This window comes from Ranitomeya variabilis, chromosome 5 (assembly GCF_051348905.1).
Source record: "Ranitomeya variabilis isolate aRanVar5 chromosome 5, aRanVar5.hap1, whole genome shotgun sequence".
Lineage (NCBI taxonomy): Eukaryota > Metazoa > Chordata > Amphibia > Anura > Dendrobatidae > Ranitomeya > Ranitomeya variabilis.
Window position 1 is genome coordinate 544,640,386 of NC_135236.1, and position 14,623 is coordinate 544,655,008.

At 44.3% G+C, this 14,623-nt stretch overlaps 1 protein-coding gene across 2 annotated transcripts in view; it reads left to right on the forward strand.

Moving 5' to 3' along the window:
• The window catches only part of AFF4 (ALF transcription elongation factor 4), a 103,865-nt gene that overhangs the window by 21,572 nt on the left and 67,670 nt on the right, over positions 1–14,623 (forward strand). For both annotated transcript variants that reach the window (XM_077265864.1, XM_077265865.1), the window contains exon 2: positions 7,866–7,953. The gene's annotated coding sequence lies outside the window, so the exon portion shown is untranslated. The remainder of the gene's footprint in view (positions 1–7,865; positions 7,954–14,623) is intronic.

Here is a 14,623-nt window from a genome sequence, read left to right on the forward strand (position 1 = left end):
TTTAGGGACTTATCCGTGTTTGAAGTGACTTTATTGGTCCCATATATTGGGAAACCCCCAAAAGTGATACCATTTTTAAAACGGCACCCCCTGACATATTGAAAACTGCGGTCAGGTAGTTTATTAACCCTTTGCATTAATTTCTGAAAATCACCCAAAGTGGAATAACAGAAATGAAAATGTGTATTTTTACCACCTAAATGTCTCTAACTTCTGAACAGATTACTACAGCCAGTCAGTCTCTAAGGGCACTATTTGGTCATGAATTGCTATGGCAAACATTAGGACCACACAATCATGATCTGAGGGCACCAATTTGGATAAAGAGGAAGCCCTCACACTCTGTTAACCATTTATAATGATGTAGTCACTATTGACAGCAGCATCTAAAGGTACTGTCACATTTAGCGACGCTGCAGCGATCTAGACAACGATCTAGATCGCTGCAGCGTCGCTGTGTGGTCGCTGGAGAGCTGTCACACAGACAGCTCTCCAGCGACCAACGATGCCGGTCCCCGGGTAACCAGGGTAAACATCAGGTTACTAAGTGCAGGGCCGTGCTTAGTAACCCGATGTTTACCCTGGTTACCAGTGCTAATGTAAAAAAAAAACCAAACACTACATACTTACATTCCGGTGTCTGTCCCCCGGCGCTGTGCTTTCCTGCACTGACTGTGAGCGCCGGCCAGAAAGCACAGCGGTGATGTCACCGCTGTAATCTGCTTTACGGCTGGCTGGCGCTGACACAGTGCAGGAAAGCACAGCGCTGGGGGACAGACACCGGAATGTAAGTATGTAGTGTTTTTTTTTTTTTGTTTTTTTTTACATTTACACTGGTAACCAGGGTAAACATCGGGTTACTAAGCGTGGCCCTGCGCTTAGTAACCCGATGTTTACCCTGGTTACCCGGGTGCTGCAGGGGGACTTCGGCATTGTTGAAGACAGTTTCAACGATGCCAAAGTCGTTCCCCTGATCGTTGGTCGCTGTAGAGCTGTCTGTGTGACAGCTCCCCAGCGACCACACAGCGACTTACCAACGATCACGGCCAGGTCGTATCGCTGGTCGTGATCGTTGGTAAATTGCTATGTGTGACGGGGCCTTTATATCTCAGGTCGGTTAAAAGACATATTGGCCGTCATTATGGCGTTAAAGTGAACTGTTCATCAGAAAATGTCCTATTGTTCATTTCAGGTTTGCTATTTCCAATTTAAAAATAAAAAATAATAATAATAAAAAATATATATATATATATATATCTACTGTGACATTTGAGTTTTAGCACAAGATTAAAACCGTCTTCATCATAGCCCACTCTAATTCACAATCTTTGCACACACTCATTAGATAACCATCATTTTAATTACAAAAATCATTAGTTCATGTGAAAATACACAACTTTGTAAGAGATCTTATTAGAGAAATCTGCTCTGCCTGAATTGATCACTCATTATCAAAATTTCCAATTCTTTGGGAGAATGTGTAAGCCCCATTACTGAGATGGGGGGGGGGGGGAAGCCACGCGTAGCGGGACAGGATTTTTTTTTGGGAAGCCACGCGTAGCGGGACAGGATGGGGGGGGAGGGGGAAGGGGGAAGGTCACGCGTAGCGGGACAGGATGGGGGGGGGGAGAGGGAGGGGGAAGGCCACGCGTAGCGGGACAGGATGGGGGGGGGGGGGGGGAAAGCCACGCGTAGCGGGACAGGATGGGGGGGGGAGGGGGAAGGTCACGCGTAGCGGGACAGGATGGGGGGGAGGGGGAAGGGGGAAGGTCACGCGTAGCGGGACAGGATTGGGGGGGGAAGCCACGCGTAGCGGGACAGGATGGGGGGGAGGGGGAAGGGGGAAGGGGGAAGGTCACGCGTAGCGGGACAGGATGGGGGGGGGGAGAGGGAGGGGGAAGGCCACGCGTAGCGGGACAGGATGGGGGGGGGGGGGGGGGAAAGCCACGCGTAGCGGGACAGGATGGGGGGGAGGGGGAGGGGGAAGGGTCACGCGTAGCGGGACAGGATGGGGGGGGGAGGAGGAGGTGGAAGGGTCTCGCGTAGCGGGACAGGATGGGGGGGAGGGAGGGGGAAGGTCACGCGTAGCGGGACGGGACGTTTCACCTCAGAATTGATAATTTTAATAATGACTATTTTTAGCAGAGAAAGAAGCAGATTTCTCTGAGATGTTGCTCATTCACGTGTACTTGATGAAATAAAAATTATAATGGTTATGCTTTTAAGTACAAAAGATAGGGACAGTGTCTGTTCATTGTGGCTATGTTCATGTGTTGTTTTCTTGAAACAGCATGAAGTTGAAAAGAATTCTAGTGGCTAGTGTGAAAACTGCAAATGGTTTTTATTTGTCATAGATATATGGGAAAAATCATTGGGAGAATAAAAAACACCCACAAAATCTGATTTAAACAATAAGCCATTTTTGGATTTTTAGCTATTCTTTGAGAGAAACTAAATCTTGAAATTAATGAATAGACTTTTTAAAGTGATCCTGTCACCAGGTTTGGTCGATAAGAGATAGGGCCATCACCTTTCAGGGCTGATATACTGCATTCCACACATCTCCCGATCCATACACTAAATGAGACACTTGGCCTCCATTTTACCTGCCAAACCATGCCCCTGGGCTGGGGAAATGTGAGCGGTCATTCCCAACCATCTATTCCAGCCTTGCAATTGCCTAATAACTCTCTCAGCACTATATGTGCTGGAGCATGCTTTCCAAGCTCACATCACTGAAGCTACTAACCGCGTCTGGCGGCCATCTTACATTATACACATGAGAGATAAATGCTAGCATAGTTAACATGGCACACAAAATTACCTTTGTGAAAATCAAGGAGCCCCCACACCCGACGCATGTTCGCACTATGATGCTTTGTCCTAGGGAGATGCTGCCATTGGAGGATGTTTAGATGCCATTCTTTTTTCATAGCAGTGTTCCTTTTAAAGGGCTTGACCTAGTGATAGGTCATCAATACATGAATGGTGGGGGTCCAAACCCCTGCGCTCCCCACTTATCACCTCTGAAGTCAGCCAGTGTACAGAGTGGAGTCACGCAGCTCTGTACCAGAGGCCACTCCTGACCACTACACATCAGCTCCTAATATTTAGACATTTGGTTAATGGGCCCCACTGTAGTCTTAAAAGGGGCTTCTGTTCCGCCCACCTCACTAGAGGCTGCCGGTGAGAGATTCTCTTGTGTTGTCTGCACTATGAGGGGAACATTCTGATGCAAGAAGTGCTGTGTGTTACATGCCGCCTGGAATATATTTAGTAAGCGACTGAGGATGTTACTTTTAGCATCACTAATGGCCGGGCTGGACAGACTGCTCGTTATTCTTCTTCTCGTGGAGGGTGATAAACGTGCACTGATGTGACCTCAGACTGCACATAGCCAGGTCTTTATAGTCCTATTTCATAGCTCTTAGTCATGACTGTTATTAAAGCCATTCAGCCTCATGGACGTTATCGCTGCTCACCCCCTTGGTAACCTCTTACCGGAATTATCTGCACATGTTGGTAATCTTAGCTCTCACCCTCTGGAGCCGTCTATATAGCTTGGTGCAGAAAATGGCGTTTCATTCTGTCCCTCATCCCCATTCCTTCCATAGGGCTACATTATGTAGTGTGCATGTCCTCCCAGTGATTGTGTCATGTTTAGACCAGTATAACCCGATGCATAAAGCGAAGCCCACCACTCAGACACTGGTGCTATTATGGGTTGTGCTATGGAGTCCATTGCTTATGACTTGTCTGTTTCCACCCCTGCTGGCGTGCAATCCACATTTATCATTGCTCTTACCGGCACAGGAGGGTGCAAATCTAGCGGCAAAATACAGCTTTTGTGGTGATGTCTTTTGCCTAAACATAAGCCATTTGTTCTATTTCCATAGATAATGTATTATGGTTATTAGAATAAGTCCTAAAATAATAAAAGTACCTGCCTGTTAAATCCTCAATGTTCCAGCGTCACCGGTCTGGTGCTCTGCTGACCTAACTGCAGCAGTAATGTGCTATTTACACGTGTGACCTCTGCAGTCAATCACTGACTGCAGTGGTTCTCTGGAATAGTGAGGGATTTACCCTGTGAGTCCTAACCACCCCTCCCCCCTTCTAATTGTCCCAGCCAGTTTTCATTGTATTCTGGGTTCCCATGGTCCTGTCTGTGGAATTTTTCCTACACACTGACTCGAATAATAGTATTTCCATGCTGATAGAGGGAATCATCCTAGCGTTCCTATCCAAAAAGCTTGTTGCCGAAGTGCTGATGCTCCTGTGACTAGTGGCTTGTGGGGCGCTATAAATCAGGCATCATTGTCTCCTCTGGCCATGGAATGTGGATGTACGTCTGTTATTGGCAGAAATGGCTACATATAATGTATTCGTTCCCCTAGGAAATGGAGGCTTTTACTGCTGAGCTCAGATTAGGGTTGCTGGTAGTTTTGAGCTGGGGAGGTGCAGCCAGAACTGTATCCTGTCAGCTCCAGGAAACACAGGAATGTTTATGTGGCTTGTCCCAGGCAGGCTGCCGAGCACTGGTCGGGTGGGCTTCATTCCAACTTGAGCTGGAATTGGAGCACTTTATTTTCATAGCTAGAGGCGCTTGTGTTTTATGGGGAAGTGTCATATCTACAGAAACCAAGTGGGCCGTTGGGTTCTCCCCCAGAGTTGTTAGCCTGGCTGGTCCGGTTCTCCTTTATTAGCGTTCAGTTCTACATCTGTTCCAGGGCTGTTTCCATGAAGTCAGCAGATTACCGGGGTTCTGCATTTTCCAGCGGTTATGTCATACTTTTAGGCTGGATTTGCGCACAGGGTTTTGATGGTTTATCTTGCAGTCTTCCTAATTTCTTTTCTCTACCTGTAAACACTGAAGTTGTTTAATGTTTTATTTTTATTAAGGTTTCTCTACAGCAGTTGAATGAGTTTTCCATGTCTCTTTAACGTTCATGTATGCTCTCCGCATGATAAAAAGACAGTGTATACTTTCCTTCCGTTCGCATAAAAAAAAAAAAAACCCTGCAAAAACATTTGAATTTTTTTTTTTTTTTTTTTTAACCAAGAGATGCAGAGATTTCAGCACCAAATACTTAGTGTGCACGTACAGGGAATCCCCCCCTTTTCTTGGCTCCCTCCCGTCCCCGTTACGTTTGTAGTAATTCTTGGAGACATTCTGTGACATTCTCAGGAATGATGTGGTTGGAAAGAGGTGCTTCATTACCTGCTTAGACTCTTCAGGTCAGGACAGGAGGGAGCAGCAGGGACCTCTGGAGACTTTCTGCTATGAGTAAACAAGTGCACGGTGTTCTCAGAACGTTTTTACACAAGTGTCTCTTAAAATGAGGAAGGGGAAAAAAAATCTTGACGTCTAAACAGGTCTCAGTGGCTCTTCAGTAGAATGCCATCAGAAAATAACTGATTTTTTTTTATTTTTATGGATTTTTGGCCAGTACATTCAGATCAGTGGAGTCCGGGTCCTGAGACAATTTGCTTCAACAAGCGGAAGCGCTGAGCACGTGCACAGGTGGTGTCCTGGCGCCAGAGAAGGTCTGTGGGCTTACACCGCTCTGTGCACGCATTCATGCAGGAGCCCTATGGAAGTGAGCACTTCTGGATGGTGTTTTACGCAATTGGTGGTGGGGGGAGTCAGAACCCACCCACCCCCACCAATCTGCAGGACATTTAAAGGTACCTTCACACGAAACGACTCTACAACGAGAACGACAACGATCTGATCGCTGCAGCGTCGCTGTTTACATCGCTGTAGAGATGTCAAACACAGCAGCTCCAGAACGACGCAGGAGCGATCCTGTGACGTAGCGGTGACGCACTTATCGTTCTCACAGGTCGTTAGCTCCATGTTTAACATTGCTGGCATCGTTGCTTTTGCTGTCAAACACGACGATACACGCCGATCTGACGACCAAATAAAGTTCTGGACTTCTAGCTCCGACCAGCGATATCACAGCAGGATCCAGATCCCTGCTGCGTGTCAAACACAACGATATCGCTATCCAGGACGCTGCAACGTCACGGATCGTTGTCGTTCTCGTTGTAAAGTCGTTTCGTGTGAAGGTACCTTAACAGACAAAAACGTAGTTGTTGAGTTGTAAAGTTAGACTTTTAAAATAGGATACTTGAAATATCTAAAAAAAATTATAAATAAATAAAAATAGATTTACACATAGTGCATGCCACAGTAAAATGATCTGAAAAGTCAGAGTTATCACCGCAGCTTTTTCCATAATTTATGGCACTTTTGAATAAGGAAGCCAGAAAACTGCATATTCTGACTTCATTCAGTATCTTGTAATTCTGTTAATGGCAAGGACATATCTGACGTTTTGCTTCCTGAAGGAAAAAGGAAGGACTTTTGTGCTGCTTGCGTTTATTAAAAATATTTTTATAACTGTCTTTTGTCCGTGAGATCAGCTGTAAGTAGACTAGATGTTGTCTTGTACACACTGCACTTGTAAATTAGAGGGGAGCAAGACTGCCTATCTCACTGAATCATATTTGGAAGGTTCAGCATTGAGCACATCAAACACCAGTACGGAGCAGTGTAGCTGTGAATCCAGCTTTGGGAGATTCACTAGAAACTGTAGCTTGTGTTTAGGTGTCACTCTTTCTACCCCCACTCCCTTCTTCATATCTTTCTATTGGCTGCAATATGTAGCCTAATCTGCCTCTGCACAAAGTATTGTAAATGACGTGTATCTGGATATGCAGAGATCTGTGGAGAAGTGGGCTAGAAAGTCAAGAAAGGGCCATAACAAAGGTTCTTATCTTGTACTGTTGCTTTTCATAGAAAAGTGTAAATGATTGGGAGATTGCACTGCAATCAATCAATAACACAGGAATGTAACCAGCAAATGCTAGGCCCTGTACCCAGCCTGCCCTATACCGGACTGCCCTGCAGCCTGACACCTCCCATTGCTTTTATCTTGGATCAGGTTTATTCTGTAGGAATACACTGAGTTGTATGTATGTGGAAATGTCATTAACTTTTCATGTGACAAATATCAGGAGGAAGGATATCGTGTGGAACCCAATTGAAACTTGAGCTGCAGCACTGGAAATACCGGTGTCCGCTTGATCATGGACCTTTACCTAATTTGTAGTGATGGCTGTGCTCTATACGCTGTTACATAGAACTGGTTTGTTTCATAGGAGAAATGGTGCACTCCCTGCTTAATGAAAAATGATGATCTTAAGAAGAACTGGTCACCTAAAATCCATGGTTTTCAGCTAGCTTTGTGAAGTATGTTTTCTCTGACATTGTCAGAGTAAGGCTGTGTGCACACGTTGCAGATTTTTTGCTATAAAAACGCATACATTATGCATCCCATCATTTAGAATGCATTCCGCAATTTTTGTGCACATGATGCGTTTATTCCGTGAAAAAAACGCATCACGGTAAACGCAGCATGTTCATTAATTTTGCGGATTTTTTGCGGATTTCCCACTAATCATTGCATTGGGAAATCTCTGGAAAAATCCACACAAAAAAAGTGCAAAAAAAACGCATGCTGATTTCTTGCAGAAAATGTCCGGTTTTGCTCATGAAATTTCTGCAAGAAATCCTGAACGTGTGCACATAGCCTAAAACATACAGTACCTGCAATAAAGAGAGCCCCCAGATTACTTTTATTGCAATTTCCACCTTTATGATGAAGAATAATCTAATAGAAAAGTGCAGCTGCCGATCCTGCCAGAGCATCAGCAGAGTGCATACAACAGCCTGGACTCTGCACTTGTAGCATGGGTATTATGTGACGTATGAGTCTGCAAACCTCCTGTAATGATAATGGCGTTCCATCTATTATGGTGCAGTTTGTAACTTACATTCTTTTCTTCTCCATTAGGTTTAAGTGTGGGAAGACACAAACTTTAGAAGCATGGTTGAAGCACAGGCCTTCATTCTGCACACAGACGGAGTGGTGGTGATAACTGGTAAAGCCCTATATATTTCTCTCCTCATTTCTGCGCTCTTCTTTCTCATTTCCTCTCTTCTCATATACAGCTAAGTTCCTAGTAGAGGCCATTACATGGCATGTTATTGTCATCACTGGATGTTTAATGCTTATTAGGTATGAGGAACCCTTTTATAACACTGGCACTGCTGAAACCTGCTGGTCTTAATTTAAAAAAAAAAAAAAAAGCGCAAACAATTATTGTCCTTACTTGTATTTCACTCCATATAGTGCACAGGTATTCCTGTAAAAAAAAAAAACAAAAAAAAAAAACCGTTAAAACCCACTTCTTGAGAAACCAAATATTTAGGGGCCGATTCATGAAGACAAAGCTCATGCTCGCAATATACAAGTCTTGCTGAAGTGGAAGAGGCGCAAAATTCATTAAAGGGCACGCGCCACTTAATAAATGTAGCATCTTTTCTGAGTGGTGTGTGCCACACAAGTAATTCTACTCCAGTCAGTGATTGGAGTAGCATTTCTGCCCAAAAATAAGTTGCCACTTTTCATGAATTGGACAGATGGATGGGACTACCCTCAGGCTCTGTCCATTTCAGTGGAGATAATCTCCAGTGGTGTGACAGTGCTAACTTGCAGATTTTTTTTTTTCACAACTTTTTTTTTTTTCACAAGTTGCGCTATTACAAAGTTTTTGGTTGTTGTTGTTGTTGTGTAAAAGCTTTGATGAATTGGCCCCTTAATTTATTGATTTCTGTAACAAGTGAGACAGCATCACAAGAGAAAATACCTGCTCTTGATATGGCAGCTTCCATGAAATGATACACTCCATTTCTGTTCTGGATACTGGCCATGTGTGATGTTAAGACATGGGGATGCACAGGCCGAGGAGATGGATGAGTGCAAGTATGAGAATCTATGAGATGTAGACACATGACAGTGGAGTAACTGCATGGTGGAAATATAAGGTTATTTTAATACATTTTCAGCAAATCCATGACAAAATCCACGTTATATGCAGATTTTACCTCCCTATATTAGAAAACCTTTCATATAGTGAAAGCCCTTTTGCACATAGTTTGCAGCAGTTGTACATTTCTGAATTTAGTGTTTTGTTTTCCTTTTGTATGTAAATGGGGTGTAAAAAAACCAAACAAAACCCCTGCTGGGTGCTGGTGGTGTAGTTTCTGCTGGTATGCTCTGCTCTGAGCCAGGCGGGCTGATCTGCTTTTTGCAGTGTAGCTCCATTTCACGAGATGTGGTTGGTGGCTACAGATGTGTATGATAGACGTCTGTACACATGCTGCATTTCTATCTTTCCAGGAAGCCTTCCCCAGCGCTCCTCCTAACAGTGGACAGTGTGGCGTTCCTGGTAGCCAGTGGGCAGGTTTACACTATCCAGCCTGGCTATCGCCTGCATTCATGGAAAACATGTCAATTCTTCATATCAGATAGAAATCTATTTACACGTAGGTGACACTGCAGGAAGTAGAGTTCTGCAGAAGTGCGCCTGTGGTCTCCAGTTTTCTTCTCCTAATTCCTGTGTCTATAGGTCATTTACATAAGCAAAACCATTTTAAGACCTAATTTACAAAAGCTCCCCCATTCAGCAGGAAGTGGGAGGATAGTGGTAATCCCTTCAGTGGTGTCTCCAGACATGGCATTTAGGTACCGTATATACTCGAGTATAAGCCGAGATTTTCAGCCCAAATTTTTGGGCTGAAAGTGCCCCCTCGGCTTATACTCGAGTCACGGTCTGTGGCAGGGTCGGCGGGTGAGGGGGAGAGGGCGCTGAGGCATACTTACCTAGTCCCGGCGTTCCTGTCGCTCCCCCTGCCCGTCCCACGGTCTCCGGGTGCCGCAGCTCTTCCCCTGAGCGGTCACGTGGGACCGCTCATTAGAGAAATGAATAGGCTGCTCCACCTCCCATAGGGGCGGAGCCGCCTATTCATTTCTCTAATGAAGCGGTGCCGGTGACCGCTGATAGAGAAAGAGGCTGCGGCACCGAAGACAGGCAGGGGAAGGAGCGGGACGCCGGGAGCAGGTAAGTATGACGTATTCACCTGTCCTCGTTCCACACGCCGGGCGCTGTCTCCATCTTCCCGGCGTCTCTCTGCACTGACTGTGCAGGCAGAGGGCGCGATGACGCATATAGTGTGCGCGCTGCCCTCTGCCTGATCAGTCAGTGCGGAGAGACGCCGGGAAGATGGCGCCGAGGAGCTGCAGGCAAGAGAGGTGAGTATGTGTTTTATTATTTTTATTGCAGCAGCAGCAACAGCTATGGGGCAATAATGTACGGTGCAGAGCACTATATGGCACAGCTATGGGGCAACGGTGCAGAGCACTATATGGCACAGCTATGGGGCAATAATGGACGGTGCAGAGCACTATATGGCACAGCTATGGGGCAATAATGGTGCAGAGCACTATATGGCACAGCTATGGGGCAATAATGGTGCAGAGCACTATATGGCACAGCTATGGGGCAATAATGGACGGTGCAGAGCACTATATGGCACAGCTATGGGGCAATAATGGTGCAGAGCACTATATGGCACAGCTATGGGGCAATAATGGTGCAGAGCACTATATGGCACAGCTATGGGGCAATAATGGACGGTGCAGAGCACTATATGGCACAGCTATGGGGCAATAATGGTGCAGAGCACTATATGGCACAGCTATGGGGCAATAATGGTGCAGAGCACTGTATGGCACAGCTATGGGGCAATAATGGTGCAGAGCACTATATGGCACAGCTATGGGGCAATAATGGTGCAGAGCACTATATGGCACAGCTATGGGGCAATAATGGTGCAGAGCACTATATGGCACAGCTATGGGGCAATAATGGTGCAGAGCACTATATGGCACAGCTATGGGACAATAATGGTGCAGAGCACTATATGGCACAGCTATGGGGCAATAATGGTGCAGAGCACTATATGGCACAGCTATGGGGCAATAATGGACGGTGCAGAGCACTATATGGCACAGCTATGGGGCAATAATGGTGCAGAGCACTATATGGCACAGCTATGGGACAATAATGGTGCAGAGCACTATATGGCACAGCTATGGGGCAATTATGAACGGTGCAGAGCACTATATGGCACAGCTATGGGGCAATAATGAACGGTATGGAGCATCTATTTTTATTTTTGAAATTCACCGGTAGCTGCTGCATTTTCCACCCTAGGCTTATACTCGAGTCAATAAGTTTTCCCAGTTTTTTGTGGCAAAATTAGGGGGGTCGGCTTATACTCGGGTCGGCTTATACTCGAGTATATACGGTATTCCAGTAACTCGGGAGAATTCAAAAGGGGAAGAAGTGAGCTTTAAAAACCCTCCTGGCCATTGTGAATGTATCTTCTGTATCATGGTGCGTCTTTACGTTTGTGGTACTGGTGATGCAGAAACTCAGAGCAGGATGATAAGATAGGGCAAAAGATAAGGCAAGTCCCAACATGTGACATAGTAAGAACAGCAAATATCTGATGGGGAGACTGAAGTAGACATTTCTAAGCTACAAATCTGCTAACTAGGTGCATTGTCTGTCATTACTTAAGAAATTTCCAAGAACCCATTGCAGAAAATAGAGGACTTATAAGGCTTAAAGAATATGAACATATTTGGTAGCTTTAATATATATAATAAATGTGTGTGTATGTACTCTGGTGATTTTGCTTGTAGTAAAATGATTATCGGTCCTCTTCTGCTGTTCTCCGCCACTCTAATCATCTTCGGCTGTTGTGACTACCTGGATCGCTCCAGTGTTCGCTGGGCGAACAGGAAGTCACTTCTCAGTGTAAGCCTGAGAGCCAGAATGAGGCTAGATGAGACTACATTGAGAGCTTGTGACCTCTGCCTTCTGGTCAGTCAGGAGCTGCGGTCACAAGATGGCGGAGCGCTAGAATGAGCATTAGTTAGCGGCTGGTAAGTATTTTACTACAAGCAGGAAACTGACACTTGTGTTTTCACTCCTGGGGTGGAATAAAAAGAAAACAAAAACACTGGATTGATGCTTTAACCCCTTAGTGATCAAGCTAATTTTGACGTTAATGACCAGGCCAGATTTTAGTGGTGCGCTATTACCTTATTTCCGATCGCTGTTTTAAAACGGCGACGAGGGAATATGGCCCTTCCTTTAGTGGCCACCGTTTTTATGCATATTGGCGGTCATTAAGGAGCTACAGGAGCTACAGGAGCTTAATCATTTCAGTGCCCCATATAAAATTAACAGCTGATCTTCACCTGTTCTGTTTTTGTTGTGTCGGCACTACTATTCTTGGTGGGTTGCATTAAATTGTTGTGACACATGACCGGCCAAGAATAGCGCCAACATGTCAGGATCGGCGTAGATGTGGCAGGTGGGTATTGCTTGTTTTTATTTGATATAGGACATTGCAGGGGCTCCCAGTATTGTGCAACCCCTTTTTAAATTTTATTTTTTTTTTCACAATCTCTATGTAATACTATGCATACATTCAGAATGAGTTAACAGGGAATCTGTCAGTGAACTTGCTCTTCTCCTATTTCTAACCTGATTTATGATCAAATCAGAGTTGCACTTTCAGGCTAATTGGTTCCTCCCTTACTGAAAAATTACTGTTTGAATTAATGTGCCAATGAGGCTGAAGGACTATGGTAGATCTCAAGCATCTGTCACTCCAGCTCTATTTCTCCCTCCACTCTTCTACTTGATTGACAGCCTATATGCTGTGACTTCAGGCAAAGGCTCCTTCAGTCTAGCAGGAGGAACTAGCTCTGGCTAGGGAATAGAGCTGGAGCGACAGAGGCTTCAGCTCTTCCATAGTTCATCTCTCATCTGTATTTCAATTCAAACAGTGATTTCTCAGTAGCTCGAGCGGACTTGCCAGAGGCCACAATAACTCCTCTAAAGACAGCAAGTATGTCTATGCATTAGAATATTTGAGATTACGTGCTCCCCCTTGACTAAAAATACTCCTAAAAAATAAGAGGATTATTTATACCCTTCTGTAAAAGCACAACCCTGATCATGTAAAGGTATTGCTGGACTTGGCTTTGGAAGATCTAAGCTGTGAAATGAGCTGGTAGAAGGCATTGCAGGGTTAATAACGCTGTGTCAGCACATGACCATTATTACTTCCTGCTCAGCTAGGATGAGAAGGCAAACATTGTATGGATTATCCTTTGTTTAGTCAATAAGCGTACATGTGACAGCAAGGAATGCTGCAGCTAATGGACCAGATGACATTTCTATTTTTTTTCCAGCAACTTCCAAAGTTTTGTAGGTTAACGATCTTATCCAGACAATGCCTGAAATTGTGAAAATTCTAACATATCCTCTTGTCGTGTGCGTAGCCAGAGCTCTCGCGTTATGGGAGATTTAGGGGATTCTTGTTTTGCCTCCTATGTATGTATGTTGTGTGTATATATATATATATATATATATTTCCCAGAAAAAGGCCACTGCTGTTGTTTTTTGTTTTTGTTTTAAAGTTGTTTTTTTTATCCAAAGTCAGCAGTGGATCCAGCAGGAGCAGGAAGGATAATTCATGTCCTTCCTTAATAATATCTATTCCGTTTTAATCCATATTTTGTCATGTAAATTTTTAACAATAGTCAGAAATGGCTTATTGTGTTTTAAACTATTCCGGGGCCACGTTCCCCATAGAATTATTTTTTTTTTGTCCACAAAATGTACTGCCTTTCACAATTGAGCTAACATGGATGAGCATAAGTTGTATTAATAGTGTTCGGCTTCTTGCGCTCCACCTTAGATGTAACTCTATCTTAGAGAGCCTATATACTATACAAAAAAATAATTTGACTGTTCACTAGGAATGGGCAGACCTGTGGATGTCCGGGTGTCTAATTCGGATAAAGTTGTTTTTTTTTTTTTGTTTTTGTTTTTTCTTCTTTAAAAGTTTGGTTTACGTACCAGAACATTACTCAAGCTTGATCCCGAACCCCATTTGAGCGCTGATGTCAGTTGTGAATTGCGATAATCTTACTGACGTTTGCGTTTGTCGCACAAGCCATATTCACACGCTACTCTCATGGTGTTCTGTCTTCCATGCTGAGTTGTCATATTAGTGATGTCACGGCTCAGCACTGCAGCTGGATGTAGCAGAGTTGAGGGGTTGTGCTTTTTACGATGAAAGAACTTTCCTCTGTGTGTGTTTATTTCTTTTGACTAAGTGGTTAGTAATGGGGGTATGTTAAAGATTCCTTTCTGTTACTAACAACTGGGTCTTGATGTCAGCGGACATTACATAGATCACATTAACCCCAAAATAATACCCCGCTTGCCTACACACCAGGACAAGCAGGAAGAACCTAAAGGATGTGTGTTTTCTGGAGTTGCTCAGGGCTGCTATTTTTAGGCTGGGGAGGACCAAGCATCCATAGACTTTCCCAGCCTGAGAATACCAGCTCATATCAGTCTGCTTTACCTTGGCTGGATATCAAAAAATAGAGGGGGACCCCATGCTGCCCTTTTTTTTTTTTTATTTTTTTTCCTTAAATGTTAAAGTAATTAAAAAAAGAAAACTGCATGAGGGGGACCCTCTATTTTTGATAACCAGCCATGATAACTTGGCATTGTGACATTTGGACTGTAGATCAGCCTGGAAGTGTGAAATGCACTGCAGCAAAAAAGAATGTTATTTCTTTGTTTATTTATTTTTTTTAAATTGGGAAAAGTT